Source organism: Schistocerca cancellata, chromosome 4 (assembly GCF_023864275.1).
Source record: "Schistocerca cancellata isolate TAMUIC-IGC-003103 chromosome 4, iqSchCanc2.1, whole genome shotgun sequence".
Lineage (NCBI taxonomy): Eukaryota > Metazoa > Arthropoda > Insecta > Orthoptera > Acrididae > Schistocerca > Schistocerca cancellata.
Window position 1 is genome coordinate 102,759,948 of NC_064629.1, and position 14,974 is coordinate 102,774,921.

General features: G+C 42.4%; 1 protein-coding gene across 1 annotated transcript in view; it reads left to right on the top strand.

The window, feature by feature from the left end:
* The window catches only part of LOC126184511 (ATP-binding cassette sub-family G member 8), a 322,638-nt gene that overhangs the window by 148,579 nt on the left and 159,085 nt on the right, over positions 1–14,974 (top strand). Inside the window, exon 3 of the mRNA XM_049926904.1 lies at positions 9,651–9,800. The gene's annotated coding sequence lies outside the window, so the exon portion shown is untranslated. The remainder of the gene's footprint in view (positions 1–9,650; positions 9,801–14,974) is intronic.

A 14,974-nucleotide genomic window follows, 5' to 3' on the forward strand; every position in this document is an offset into this window, starting at 1 on the left:
GTGTGTAAATAGCACATCCATGTTCAGCGATAAACTTTGTTTCGAATAAAATTTGGAGCATGATCAGTGGATGTTGAATCAATAACGCAATCTGATAATTTCCATGAAGTTGTGTAGTTTACAGAGTGATTCAGGGCACACGATTGTTAGAAGAGAATATCTTAACTATTATAATACAAACACAACGAAAAGGAACTACTCTGGTGTTAATAGCGTAATGAACTGAATAATCATTACGCACATTGGAAGTATAGACGTGGCAAATTCGAGGGCAGTATGGCCACTGTTCGGTGGGTGAGCGCCGCAGATTTGGATCTTGATGTGCGACCAATCTATTTTCCTTTGTGTTCATCATCCATTTTCTCAGACAGAATCGGATAAACTTGATAGAAAAATTTCTTCAGAGAAGATTATCTAACAATGAAGTGATAATGAGGTGGCCGATCTTAAAACTGTCTGACATGACTGGCCTGTATAGGAATTGTGACTTAACAGTCGTCTGTGCTTGGGTAATACACACATTGGGTCCTTGCTCGTTAAGTTCCATTTCCTTACTTTAGTACTGTCATTTTCCCACTTTTGTTTCTCATTTACGTGTAATGGTCGTTAGCTTGTATTTGCTCATGCATACAAGTGTGCACGATTGTGGTGCTCTCAAACCTCCCTGTCTTCCGGTATTCCGCGAACTGTGGCGTTGCTGACTTTTGGTTACCAGTGTATTACTAGGGATGAAACCAGAATGTTACTGAGATGCGGGATGCACCATGATGGCCATGAGATCTAGCAAGAGTCCATTAGATGTAAACGCAAAGGGTTCACAGGTTCGGAGATGTGTAGCATGCAAAACACGTGCAACAGCCAGCTAAGAACGTGGCAATAATTTTTTGAGAGATATAAAGCTCTCTCCTGGTAGAATTCATACCGTACAATTCAGGCAATACTGAAGACGCCATGCTTCCACCACCACCGGTATTGATCACAGGAGTCTATCAGTGGATATGGCTTCTTCGAGTTTAATTACCGGACTTGATCCCCGTAGGCACGATTTCCCGACGAAGCTGCAGTCTGGTATCTGCAGCGGGATTTGTTAATAGCCAAAATGTTTCCTACTGTTATACCAGTACTCGACCAATAAAGAGGATATGGAGCGGGTTTAATAAAGACAAACGGAATGACACGGAAAAATAGTGAAATTAGACAGAGTTTCTCTACATTATTCCCAATCTCAGGTTAATAACGTTTTGAATTCTCCTTGTAAGTATGTAGTACACTAGCGCAACGGAAGGAAGAAAAATCAGCAACGGAAATAAACAAACGTCGACATATAAGACTACTAGTTGTCTGCTGTGCGACACGTTTCTTAGGGCACAACTAGTCGTTCGATGACGCTTAACTTGAGCGCCAAGATGCTAGACCTGGGAAGACGAGGTTTATACGCTTGACCTTTAGTGTGACATGCTCGTGTTTCAGTTTACTGAATCACTCTGGGGGAATGCGAGAACCGTTCCTCGGTGAAGGTCAAAGGCAGATCTTTCACTTTTCCTTAGACACGAGAGAACGAAGCCTTCAGCGAACTGTGCATAGAATGCAATTCTAACGCTAGTTGCCTAGCAAGTGACGTCCGACAACTAAGTGCAATCAATCTTTCACATATGTGATCCAGCAGTTGCGTGATATAGCTCTTATAACGCAGAAATCGAAACCTGCCATTGCTTACTAGTCCTGCTTTTTAGTCTGGATTTACCATACAGTTGTTGACCGAGTAATTGTCAGTTACTTTGCTTACAAAAAAGCTGCAGTGATGAGCCTCGCAAAAGTTCTGTTCAGAAGGAATGGAATTCAGGAGCCCATTAGGTCTTCTGTATTTGGGTTTTCCGCTGTTTCCATATATCAGTTACGGCGAATGCCGAGCTGGTTCTTTCGAAAAAGACTACAGTCGAATTGTACCCATCCGAACTTCGGTCCATCTCGCATGACCTCGTCGTCGACGGGACGTTGACTCCTACTCTTCCTTGCTTCCTGCATTTCTTCCTGCCTCGCCAAGGACAGGCAGTTCTGCAGCACGTTATCTATGCTCGAAGTAGGGTTGGGAAAAACCGACCGGTTAAAACTGATACCGGTATTTTAGTTCTGAATAACTGGCATTTTTCGGTATTTGTTTGGCATGTTTTTTTTTATTTTTTTTAGAAATAACAGAGTAAAAAGTCGAAATATCAATTAGCCATAGCAGCAGTACTAAAATTTTTCGTTTTTAAATAAACTTTTTTTTTAAAAGGAGTAATTTTTATTCGTAAAATTTGCATTGGTTTGGAATATTGCGTAATTCTAGAAAATGGGAAAAGCGGTCAGTGCTATTTTAATAACAGTGTCAACAGAAACGGGTAACAAACATATGCTATAAGAATCGGTATAGCGTTGCTGAGAGAATAATGTCCCTGTTGCCATGTGTCGCGGCTTAAGGTGTGCGTGTACTTGCAGTGTGCAAGACTTGCCCCCACCTGGTCTATACGGATGTCGCTCGCTGTCGTCCACTGACATCAGTTCTACTGCAGAACGGCACAAACCTATATTTTTACGAAGAGACTTGTACAAAGCTTCATTTGCTTTAAAAGATTATAGATTTGTCTGCCATTTCTTGAATAAATAAAAGTCGAAGGAAATTATGGTAACAATAATACGCTAAAAACTTAACGATTCATTCGTACTATACAATAAAAGTAGGAAGTAGCTGATCTGTTGCATTTGTCTACATAATATGGCTTATCTGCTTGTTGCCCTTAAAAATGGACGAATTAACACGAAGAACAGAGTTCTCCAACATCGGTTTTCACCCATTAGCGCTGACTATTCGCAATGCTCAAATAGTGGTATGATCCCCAATTACAACATGATTTTGAAGCAGAGTTTCAAAAAATTAGAATCAATAGGAGAATACTGGTGTTACTTGGAATATACAACCACTTAGCCGCGTGGTGTAAGATGTCTTGTCACGGTTCGAGCGGCTTCCCCCGTCGGAGGTTCGAGTCCTCCCACGGGCATGGGTGTGTGTGTTGTCCTTACCGAAAGTTAGTTTAAGTTAGATTAAGTAGTGTTTAGGCCTAGGGACCGATGACCTCAACAGTTTGGTCCCATAGAAGCTTACCACAAATTTTTACAATCACTTACACTTTTCGAGGAAAGCAGCGAACGATGGACGGACTAAGTTTTCTTTTATTTTCCTATTTAACTTAATATTTTGTTTCTATGTGTCTTGAAACTGAGAGAGTCAAAATTGTCCAATCTTAGTACAATTTCTACGTTTATTATAGGAAATAACAGGAATAAGGAACTGAAAATCGGTTATTTTAGAAACCGGTTATTGTGAGCGATTTTAACAGCCACGTTAAACTAGCGTGGGAAAAAAACGATATAACCGAAAACCGGTTGTTTCAACGCTAACAGTCATCACTAGCACGAACGCGTATTTGTGTATCGCGTCACATTGCCACCACTATTTAAGGAAACTCTCAATACCATGTTTTTGTTGTTTCTTTCGAATACCTCTTTTAAGGTGATCTGATTCATTTTCCTCTCTCTACAACGGAAAAGTTTCATATGTTCAGATTTTTAATCGATGAAATTTTCCTTATTTTCTCACTGTTTAGACAATGACAAATAAATTGTTGTTTTCAACATTGCAGCCAGCAGTTTTCAGCATTTGTAGCATTTGCCATTTACCATTTAAAATCAGCCATAAATGTGGCGTACCATCTAAACTTCTTTTACAGTCAGAAGGTTTTGTGAATTAACGTGAAGGTTTTTCTTGGCCCCGGTATGCTGTTTCGCATACAGAAATCACGCAACACTGCGTTCCTCGATGTCCCTAGAGCAGGAACATTATATCTGTTTGTAGTTACTTAGCAATCAGCGAAATGTTAGCCGTGAGTCAATAATGAACTGTTCGCCTGTTTTTGGCAGCACTGTACCAACTCATCCCAAGTATAAGCTTCAGTCTGCAAACTACACTCTCTGTAGCGGCGTCGCTTAATGAAATATGTAAATTTTGTCTAATTAGCATATTTTCTTTAATCTGCATTTGTGTATTGCAACAAGCGATCACAAGAGTGTAGAGCTGCAATCTCTGGGACGTATTCGAAAAGTTCGAGGTCCAAATCCTCGTACGACAGCCCCTATTTAGTGGTTCCATAGTTTTCTTATATACAGCGTGTCCCATTTATCTTGACCACCCTAAACAGCTGTTTGTCCAGATGCAAATCACAAAATATTTCAAGCAAATGTTCTGTAGCCGTCAGGGGGACATCAATCAGCATGATTGCTCTCGTTGCAGCTTTGTATTTTACAGAGATATGAAAAGCGGAATGACTTTTTTAAATGTCATCCTGTATTTTTTATTCGGTAATTCATTTCCTGTCCTAAAGACCTATTGAAAAATGTGTCACAGTGTACCATTCACTGAAACACAACGTTATTAATTACATAACACAACATTGCGTTTGAGCCCAGGATCACAAACTCATCCACTTGCTGGAGTTGTCAGAAAACAAATGAAAACCAAGTAAAAACATAACACAAAATTGACTTTGACTCTCCTGTACCATTGCCCAGCAGTAGAACATTCAAAGGTGCTCAAAGTGATGGCCCTGAACACCGATACACTGGTGCACTCGTTGAATGAAAGAATTATTTACAGCTTCCAGTGTTGCCTGCCGAAGAGAATTACAAGCAAGCATAGTACGTTCCTGCATGTCCTTTGGAGTTGTTGGAATATCACGATAGACGACGTCTTTAATGCATCCCCAAAGAAAAAAGTCCAGAGGATTTAAATCAGGAGACCTAGAAGGCCAAGTAACTGTTCCTCCTCGACCAATCCATCTGGCAGGATACCTTCGGTTCAGAACACGACGTGCACGCAATGCATTGTGTGCTGGACATCCATAGTGTTAATATAACATAGGCATTCTGGTTCTTAGCGGCATTTCATCCAAAAGAGGAGGAAGAATTCGTCTGAGGAAGTTGTCATACGCCGTGCCGTTTAGACTACCATTGATGAAATAAGGCCCAGTAATTGTAGTACCAAGCATTCCACACCAGACGTTAACTCTCCATTGACGCTGATGTTCCACATGTCTGAGCCATCGTGGTTTGTCGCTGGACCAATAATGCATGTTCCTTGTATTTACCTGTCCTTTGTTTGAGAAGCAACATTCATCGGTAAATAGAACATTGGAGAAGAAGTTTCGGTTGGCGAGGATTTGCTGCTGTGCCCACTGACAGAACTGTACACGATTCTGGAAATAATTCCCATCAATTCTTGATGTAGGTGTACATGGTAAGGACGGAACTGGTGACGTGTAATAATACGATGTACACTGGTTTTGCCGGCCTCTGAGTCCGAGCGGTTCTAGGCGCTTCAGTCCGGAACCGCGCGACTGCTACGGTCGCAGGTTCGAATCCTGCCTCGGGCATGGATGTGTGTGATGTCCTTAGGTTGGTTAGGTTTAAGTAGTTCTAAGTTCTAGGGGACTGATGACCATAGATGTTAAGTCCCATAGTGCTCAGAGCCATTTGAACCATTTGAACTAAATTAGTGTACTAAATGTACCCGTACATAAGAAAACAGTATTGCAATTACTGTTCTGCTAACTTACATTCCCCATAGATGAGTAGCATTTCTACCTTCTCTTCATTGGTGTACATTCTACTCACACAACTCTTCAACTGACGATGGTTGACGGAATGACGGGTGTGCGTTCTAGTTATGTTTAAATTTGTCCTCTGTCAACGTCAGCACCTGTATGTGTTCCATTACCCCGAGCACATGCACTAAACGCTTGGAGCGTCAACGTCAATGTTGCGTTATGTAATTAATAACGTTGTGTTTCAGTGAATGGTACACTGTGATACATTTTTTATTAAGTCTTCAGGAGAGGAAATGAATCACCGAATAAAAAATACAGGGTGCTATTTAAAAGAGTCATACCGCTGTTCATATCTTTGTAAGAAACAAAGCTACAACGAAGGCAATCATGCTGATTGATGTCCCCTTGACGGCTAAGGAGCATTTGCTTGATACATTTTGTAATTTGTGTCTGGACAAACAGTTATTGAGGGTGGTCAACATAAATGGAATACCCTGTATAGAAAACTCATTAAGATGCCAGGACTATTTAATTAACAAGGCCACCGTCGATTCACTCCTATCCTTGTTCCATGCTACATCGATGTCATTGGGGACGAGAATTCAAGAGCCCCTCCACCACAGTCTGAGTAGCTAATATACACGTAAGAACTATAAATAAAAGAAATGTTGGTGCTCGAGCCTGTCACTGAATGCTGGAACTTTTTTTTTCTTACTGTTTCAATACTGCGGCCTTCATAATATACTTTACACTCAATGCAAATACCATTTTGGATGAAATTTCGTTCCCGAATTACTCTCATGTTATTAATATATGTTTAGTAGCATTTTCGTCGACGCAAACAAAGCAGCATTCAAAGTCATCTGATCGTAAGTTAGCTTCTCTAATGACTTACAAAATAATTGTATACATATGTGTATATACACACTGCATTGAGTTCGAATCGTAACGATTTCTATCAAGTGTGACAGCCTTTAACCATACGAACACACGCTGTAAATTTTTGATATTTTTGTTGTTGATAGAGTGTAACGTCCGAAAATGAGGCCATAAACGCACGAAATGGGGCTATCAGGAAGGCCAATCGGACACATACTACTGTGGGGATTTACAGTTTACCCCATATATCAGCCTTGCCCGATGCACTACATTTCAAGATTTGACTCGAGCCGCTCAAGAAGTAATTTCTGTTGCTCGTTTCTACTCAGACTTTCTAAGAATTATGTTTAAGGCACAAGATATCCTGGTATAATTTTACAGTTTGCAACGTCCAGCACTGTGGCCCGAAATTATTATAGTATTAAATGGAAAAAAGAATGAGTCTATCCTGTGGGGAAAAAAATACGCGATACCTGCTGGAAAGGGAAATAAATATGAAATGAGAGTACATAAAGCAAGCGAACCGTGCAGTGAAGGAGGAAGGTGCGCTGCCAGCGAAGGCGGAAGCTACTGTCCTTAATTGAGACGAGGGTTTCAGATAAGGCGGCAGGGTGGGAAAGTGCTCGCCTGTTCGCGGCCCGAAGATGAGCCACGAAGAATGGCTGCAGCCTCCATGCCGTGGGATTCGAGATATTGTGAAACAGGGAGTCACCAGGGAGGTCACAAAGTTAGCAACATTTTTATGGCCACAAGACACACGGCCTCTGGGCTCCCGTGTTCGTCTAGCAGTTAGTGTTGGAAAACCCGAGGTAAAAAGATGTTTCTCAGAGACATTTGCCAATGCTTAATAACAGACTACAACTAGTGTAGCAGACTGTATAGCTGATAACCTTTTACTGGTAAATAAGAGATATTTTTGCGGCAGAACACTCACTCTTCACTACAATGTACGGCAATAGATCGCTTCAAGCTACTATTTCAGTATTTAAAGGAAGGTAAACCATGCCAAAGGACACGGGCTATTACTCGTACATTACGAGACGAAGAAACAATATTGTCGTTTTGGGGACGAGGGTGTAATAATTCACAGCTGCATTGCTGGAACATGTATTTCTTGTCTAACAGCGATTGGAAATCTCGGTTAACGGAAGCATAGAACGAAATGAAATGTGTCTCGTTTATGTGTGTCAGCAGAGTATTTGAAGTAGTGAATTAGCTCAGTGTGCGGATATATAATAGCAGTAAACAGATTGGCAAGCACATATGTCCATCATCTCTTTCGAGTAATGAATGGAATGGATCCGAGTGACGTTCTGTTAACTCAGTGAGATCGTATTTAAATATCCTACTGGTTGTTGTGAAATCATATTTAATATGTATTAGCTAGTATGATTGTTGGGTATGATTGACCTCAAAACTATCCTCTAAATGTAGAGCAACACCACACTTTTTACACTGCCACTCACTTTCACTTCTTTTTGTTCGTGAGTACACACAACAGACCCTCTCAGTGGATCGTATGTGCAACGAGAAATGAGCCTGTATTTTTGCGTGAAGTCTCATAGTGGTGTACTCGCAGGTGATCGCCTGCGAACAGAATACTCAGGTACCAATGTACTCTGCCGGCCGCGGTGGTCTAGCGGTTCTGGCGCTGCAGTCCGGAACCGCGGGACTGCTACGGTCGCAGGTTCGAATCCTGCCTCGGGCATGGGTGTGTGTGATATCCTTAGGTTAGTTAGGTTTAAGTAGTTCTAAGTTCTAGGGGACTTATGACCTAAGATGTTGAGTCCCATAGTGCTCAGAGCCATTTTTTGAACCAATATACTCTCTAACAGCTACTCTGCAACGTTCGTCCTCAAGTCGGTGTAGCAGATTTTTTTCTTTCCACTGACCTTATGAAACACAGTGAAGGAGCTGAAAAGACACGGATCAAGAAGATAAAAAAAAAAATTCTGTACCCGTTCAGTATGAGTCACATGATTGGAAAGAGAGCTATCATTTCCTTCTGATATTCAAGGTCACATTTAGGTTTTATCACCTCCCCTCTCTCTCTCTCTCTCTCTCTCTCTCTCTCTCTCTCTCTCTCCCCTCTCTCCTAATTGATTCATAAAAAATAGGTGTCTCCAAACGCCAGTTTTGCTCCAGTACAACTGGATTGTAAGATTTCACACATGTGACTTCCGAATAACTAATACAAAATATGCCCAAATCTCATCCGATGTAGCTTCAAACCACTTATCGTCATCTTTTAATATTTTCCTGTTTTTCTTATCCAATTGTTTTCTCGTGTAGGTTTTGGTCTCGTCACAAATCACTCCTAACAATGTCCACATATATTATATTTAAAAAAATGTAGTTCAGTTGCTGGCTATGATTTATATTTATTCATCAAATCATAAAAAACCACTGTAAACATTGAAGGGGAAGGTAACGGTTATTATCAATTTTTTTCCAGTCACTTTCATTTTGCTTCGTTTGTGTCGTACTACGAACGGGTCTGTGCACACTCATCATTCTCGTCACTTTTTATCACTACTTTCCGAACGAGATTCACTCTGAACTACTCCTTGCGGTTTTTCAGAATCAGAAGCATTGAAAGACAGATCCTTTACTTAATTATAACCGTTGGAAACACCATCAACAAGATGCTGTAAACACTTCTCATCACACCGAGAACTACTCTCTTCGCCATGTTGGCTGTTTAGTAGTTACCACGTAAATCACATGGCTGTGTCTCATTTTAGAATACATGTAAGAGCCATCTGTTAGCTATAAATTGAACTCTATGCATTAGTACAGTGAAGAGCACATTTGCATGCTGAGCTCGACATGCGATTTAAATGCCACAGCAACGTCACGCGACTATAGTTAATCACTTGATACGACTGGTTAAGTGATTTCGCATACCAATAAATGACGGTGGCGTTAAATGTAGAGACCACAACCAAACATCTCAACATAAATACATGCCTTTATTGATCTCTATAATTAAAATATTGCGGAAATGTCTGCAGCCCAGGTCTGCAGCCCAGCGTCTAGTGGATGTTGTGTACTACGTCATGTTTTATGATCTACGTTTTAAGTTGTGTATTTATTTATTTACTTTGTTTGAAACATTTCTCTTTTCTGCAGACAGATGAGAAGGAGAGAGAGACCTTGCAACAGGATTCGTCATCTAAGTCTACAGCCGCAGTACTGAGATACATTTTCTGCTACGAACCAGAGCGATTGCCCATTTTTCTCACTTGGAAATGATGTCAGACGTCTCACGGACTATTCGGTGTAAGTAAAATTGCTGGTTTCCTAAGATTATAGAAGTACCATTCTGAAAACTTAGCACATAATAAATTCATCATCAAACAAAATAATTTGTGGCCAAATAGATCAAAAAATGCTTCAAATGGCTCTAAGCACTATGGGACTTAACATCTGAGGTCATAAGTCCCCTAGAACTTAGAACTATTTAAACCTAACTAACCTAAGGACATCATACACATCCATGCCCAAGGCAGGATTCGAACCTGCGACCGTAGCAGCAGCGCGGTTCCTGACTGAAGCGCCTAGAACCGCTCGGCCACAGCGGCCGACCAAATAGTTCAATGCATGTGTCTGTTTGAAGGACTTCATGTTTAGTCAACGATATGTTAACGTGAATAAATAAAAAGAAGGGTTATTGTTGAAAAATAAGGGTTTACTTGTCACCAAAGATTTTATGCAGTAAGCAAAGAACTTGGGCTAACCCATCATCGGCTCCTTAATGAAGAGAGAGGCATAAATATTTTGATTATTGCTGCAGTGATTCCGTTGTAACTTTCTGATCCCATCATCTGGTTCATTAGTAGATGAAAGTCGACTTTATTGCGAATATCATTGCCAATCAGAAAAAGGAAACTTGAATAGTAGAACGACAAACAGAAAAACGATTTGTAGTAACGCTGTGAAAATACCAGCTCCTATAAGAGAAAAACGAAAGACTTGGCAGCGACAGGTGAAGCAAAACAGAAAGAATAGCGAGTCATCAGCAACGAATACATTGTTATTATTAATGTGGCGGATGTTTCAAAATGGCTTTGAGCACTGTGGGACTTAACTTCTGAGGTCATCAGTCCCCTAGAACTTAGAACTACTTAAACCTAACTAATCTAAGGACATCACACACATCCATGCCCGAGGCAGGATTCGAACCTGCGACCGTAGCGGCCGCGCGGTTCCAGACTGTTGTGGCGGATGGGTTCTATGGCTGGGGAGAAGTGCTGAGATCTCCAACGGATAAAAGAGAGCAAAACAGAGAGAAACGCATATGTGCTCATTGTTGAGGACGTGCAGTACCATATTCTCTACGAAAATCACGCCGCACAGCCTTGTAACTATACCTGCTGAAACGGAGAATGGAATGTGTCTTTTGTTGCCGTGCTGTTAGCACATTGTGTAATGAATTAATGAGCAAACGAGTGAGGTAATTCCATGGAGCTGCTACCGGCAACCGCATGAACCGCCAACTTCAAACAGGTATCAAGGTAACCCGTAAGTTTCCATGCGTAAGTTTCAGTTCGGTCCACGTTTCTATCTTCATACATGTAGAAGATAGAGCCTTGTGAAAGCGGACGATTTTTAAAAAAAATCTCTGTACTTCATCGGCCTATGTGAAGATATACACACATGTCCGACAGAACAGACACCACGCATATATATATATCAAAAAAAGTTTTGCACCGCCCCGGTTCCCAGAAATCCTGAAGATAGACGTTGACTGTGGATATTTTATCACAGACACAGTCCCTTTGACTGTTCAGAGATGTCACTAGACCCGCCCAAAGACGTCAACAATCATGCTAGAGCAGCGCCTATTAGACGGAAGGGGTCCGACAGCCGATCAGTTCCAGTCATTCCGCCAGGAAGGAGGTATACGGCTCGTGTTGTCTGTACTTCAACCATGCCTAGACGGTCAATACCGCGGTTCGATCGCGTCCGCATTGTTACTTTGTGCCAGGAAGGGCTCTCAACAAGGGAAGTTCAAATGGCTCTGAGCACTATGGGACTTAACAGCTATGGTCATCAGTCCCCTAGAACTAAGAACTACTTAAACCTATCTAACCTAAGGACATCACACAACACCCAGTCATCACGAGGCAGAGAAAATCCCTGACCCCGCCGGGAATCGAACCCGCAACAAGGGAAGTGTCCAGGAGTCTCGGAGTGAACCTAAGCGATGTTGTTCGAACATGGAGGAGACACAGAGAGACAGGAAGTGTTGATGACATGCCTCGCTGAGGCCGCCCAAGGGCTACTACTGCAGTGGATGACCGCTACCTACGAATTATGGCTCGGAGCAATCCTGAACGCAACGCTACCATGTTGAATAATACTTTTCGTGCAGCCACAGGACGTCGTGTTACGACTCAAACTGTGCGCAATAGGCTGCATGACGTGCAACTTCACTCCCGACGACCCACGACGAAGTCCATCTTTGCAACCACGACACCATGCAGCGCTCTACAGATGGACCCACCAAAATGCCGAGTGGTCCACTCAGGATTGACATCACCTTCTCTTTACCTATGAGTGTCGCATATGCCTTCAACCAGGCACTCGTCGGAGACGTGTTTGGAGGTAACCCGGTCAAGCTGAACGCCTTAGACACACTGTCCAGCGAGTACAGGAAGGTGGAGGTTCCCTGCTGTTTTGGGGTGGCATTAAGTGGGGCCGACGTATGCCGCTGGTGGTCATGGAAGGCACCGTAACGGCTGTACAATACGTGAATGCCATCCTCCGACCGATAGTGCAACCATATCGGCAGCATATTGCCGAGGCATTCGTCTTCATGGACGACAATTCGCGCCCCCGTCATGCACATCTTGTGAATGACTTCCTCCAGGACAACGATATCGCTCTACTAGAGTGGCCAGCATGTTCTCCAGACATGAACCCTCTCGAACATGCCTGGGGCAGATTGAAAAGGGCTGTTTATGGACAACGTGACCCACCAATCACTCTGAGGGATCTACGCCAAATCGCCGTTGAGGAGTGAGACAATCTGGACCAACAGTGCCATGATGAACTTGTGGATAGTATACCACAACGGATACAGACATGCATCAATGCAAGAGGACGAGCTACTGGGTATTAGAGTTACCGGTGTGTACAGTAATCTGGACCACCACCTCTGAAGGTCTCGCTGTGCGGTGATACAGCATGCAATGTGTTATATATATATATATATATATATATATATATATATATATATATATATATATGAGTCGTCCATTGATATCTCACGAAATAAGCATCAAACAAAAAAACTGCAAAGAACGAAAGTTGTCTAGCTTGAAGGGGGAAACCAGGTGGCTCTATGGTTGGCCCGCTAGATGGCGCTACCATAGGTCAAACGGATATCAACTGCGTTTTTTTAAATAGGAACTCTCATTTTTATTACATATTCGTTTAGTACGTAAAGAAATATGAATGTTTTAGTTGAACCACTTTTTTCGCTTTGTGATAGATGGCACTGTAATAGTCACAAACGTACAAGTACGTGGTATGTCGTAACATTCCGCCAGTGCGGACGGTATTTGCTTCGTGATACATTACCCGTGTTAAAATGGACCGTTTACCAATTGCGGAAAAGGTCGATATCGTGTTGATGTATGGCTATTGTGATCAAAATGCCCAACGGGCGACTCCTATGTATGCTGCTCGGTATCCTGGACGACATCATCGAAGTGTCCGGACCGTTCGCCGGATAGTTCCGTTATTTAAGGAAACAGGAAGTGTTCAGCCACGTGTGAAACGACAACCACGACCTGCAACAAATGATGATGCCCAAGTAGGTGTTTTAGATGCTGTCGCGGCTAATCTGCACATCAGTAGCAGACAAATTGCGCGAGAATCGGGAACCTCAAAAACGTCGGTGTTGAGAATGCTACATCAACATCGATTGCACCCGTACCATATTTCTATGCACCAGGAATGGCATGGCGAAAACTTTGAACGTCGTGTACAGTTCTGCCACTGGGCACAAGAGAAATTACGGGACGATGACAGATTTTTTGCACTCGTTCTATTTAGCGACGAAGCGTCATTCACCAACAGCGGCAACGTAAACCGGCATAATATGCACTATTGGGCAACGGAAAATCCACGATGGCTGCGACAAGTGGAACATCAGCGATCTTGGCGGGTTAATGTATGGTGCGGCATTATGGGAGGAAGGATAATTGGCCCCCATTTTATCGATGGCAATCTAAATGGTGCATTGTATGCTGATTGCCTACGTAATTTTCTACCGATGTTGCTACAAGATGTTTCACAGCATGACACAATGACGATATACTTCCTACATGATGGATGTCCGGCACATAGCTCGCGTGCGGTTGAAGCGGTACTGAATAGCATATTTCATGACAGGTGGATTGGTCGTCGAAGAACCATACCATGGCCCGCACGTTCACCGGACCTGACGTCCCTGTATTTCTTTCTGTGGGGAAAGTTGAAGGATATTTGCTGTCGTGATCCACCGACAACGACTGACAACATGCGTCAGCGCATGGTCAATGCACGTGCGAACATTACGAATGGCGAACTACTCGCTGTTGAAAGGAATGTCGTTACAGGTATTGCCAAATGCATTGAGGTTGACGAACATCATTTTGAGCATTTATTGCATTAATGTGGTATTTACAGGTAATCACGCGGTAACAGCATGCGTTATCAGAAATTATAAGTTCACAAAGGTACGTGAATCACATTGGAACAACCAAAATAAAATTTTCATGTTGTGGGTTGGCAGGAGAGCCAACACCGGTTTACTAGAGGAAGCCGAAAGGCACGCGTTTTAGCTCACGCAGGCTGGCATGAGGTCTGGAACAGGACAAGGAAATTAGACTTTAGAAAAAACGTAAGTAGCTGGTGGAATACTTAACTTTAATCCATAAATGGTGAACATCGCTCTTGACGGTACATTATTCATAATCTCAATAGTAACTGGTAATGGCGCCTTGCTAGGTCGTAGCAAATGACGTAGCTGAAGGCTATGCTAACTATCGTCTCGGCAATTGAGAGCGTATTTTGTCAGTGAACCATCACTAGCAAAGTCGGTTGTACAACTGGGGCGAGTGCTAGGAAGTCTCTCTAGACCTGCCGTGTGGCGGCGCTCGGTCTACAATCACTGATAGTAGCGACACGCGGGTCTGACGTATACTAACGGACCGCGGCCGATTTAAAGGCTACCACCTAGCAAGTGTGGTGTCTGGCGGTGACACCACAGTTCAAACGTGGCTACGTTCTGTATTTTAATTTAAAAAACCTACCCATTACCAACTGTTCGTCTAAAATTGTGAGCCATATGTTTGTGACTATCACAGCGGAATCTATCACAAAGCGAAAACAGTGGTCCAACTAAAACATTCATATTTCTTTACGTACTACACGAATATGTAATAAAAATGGGGGTTCATATT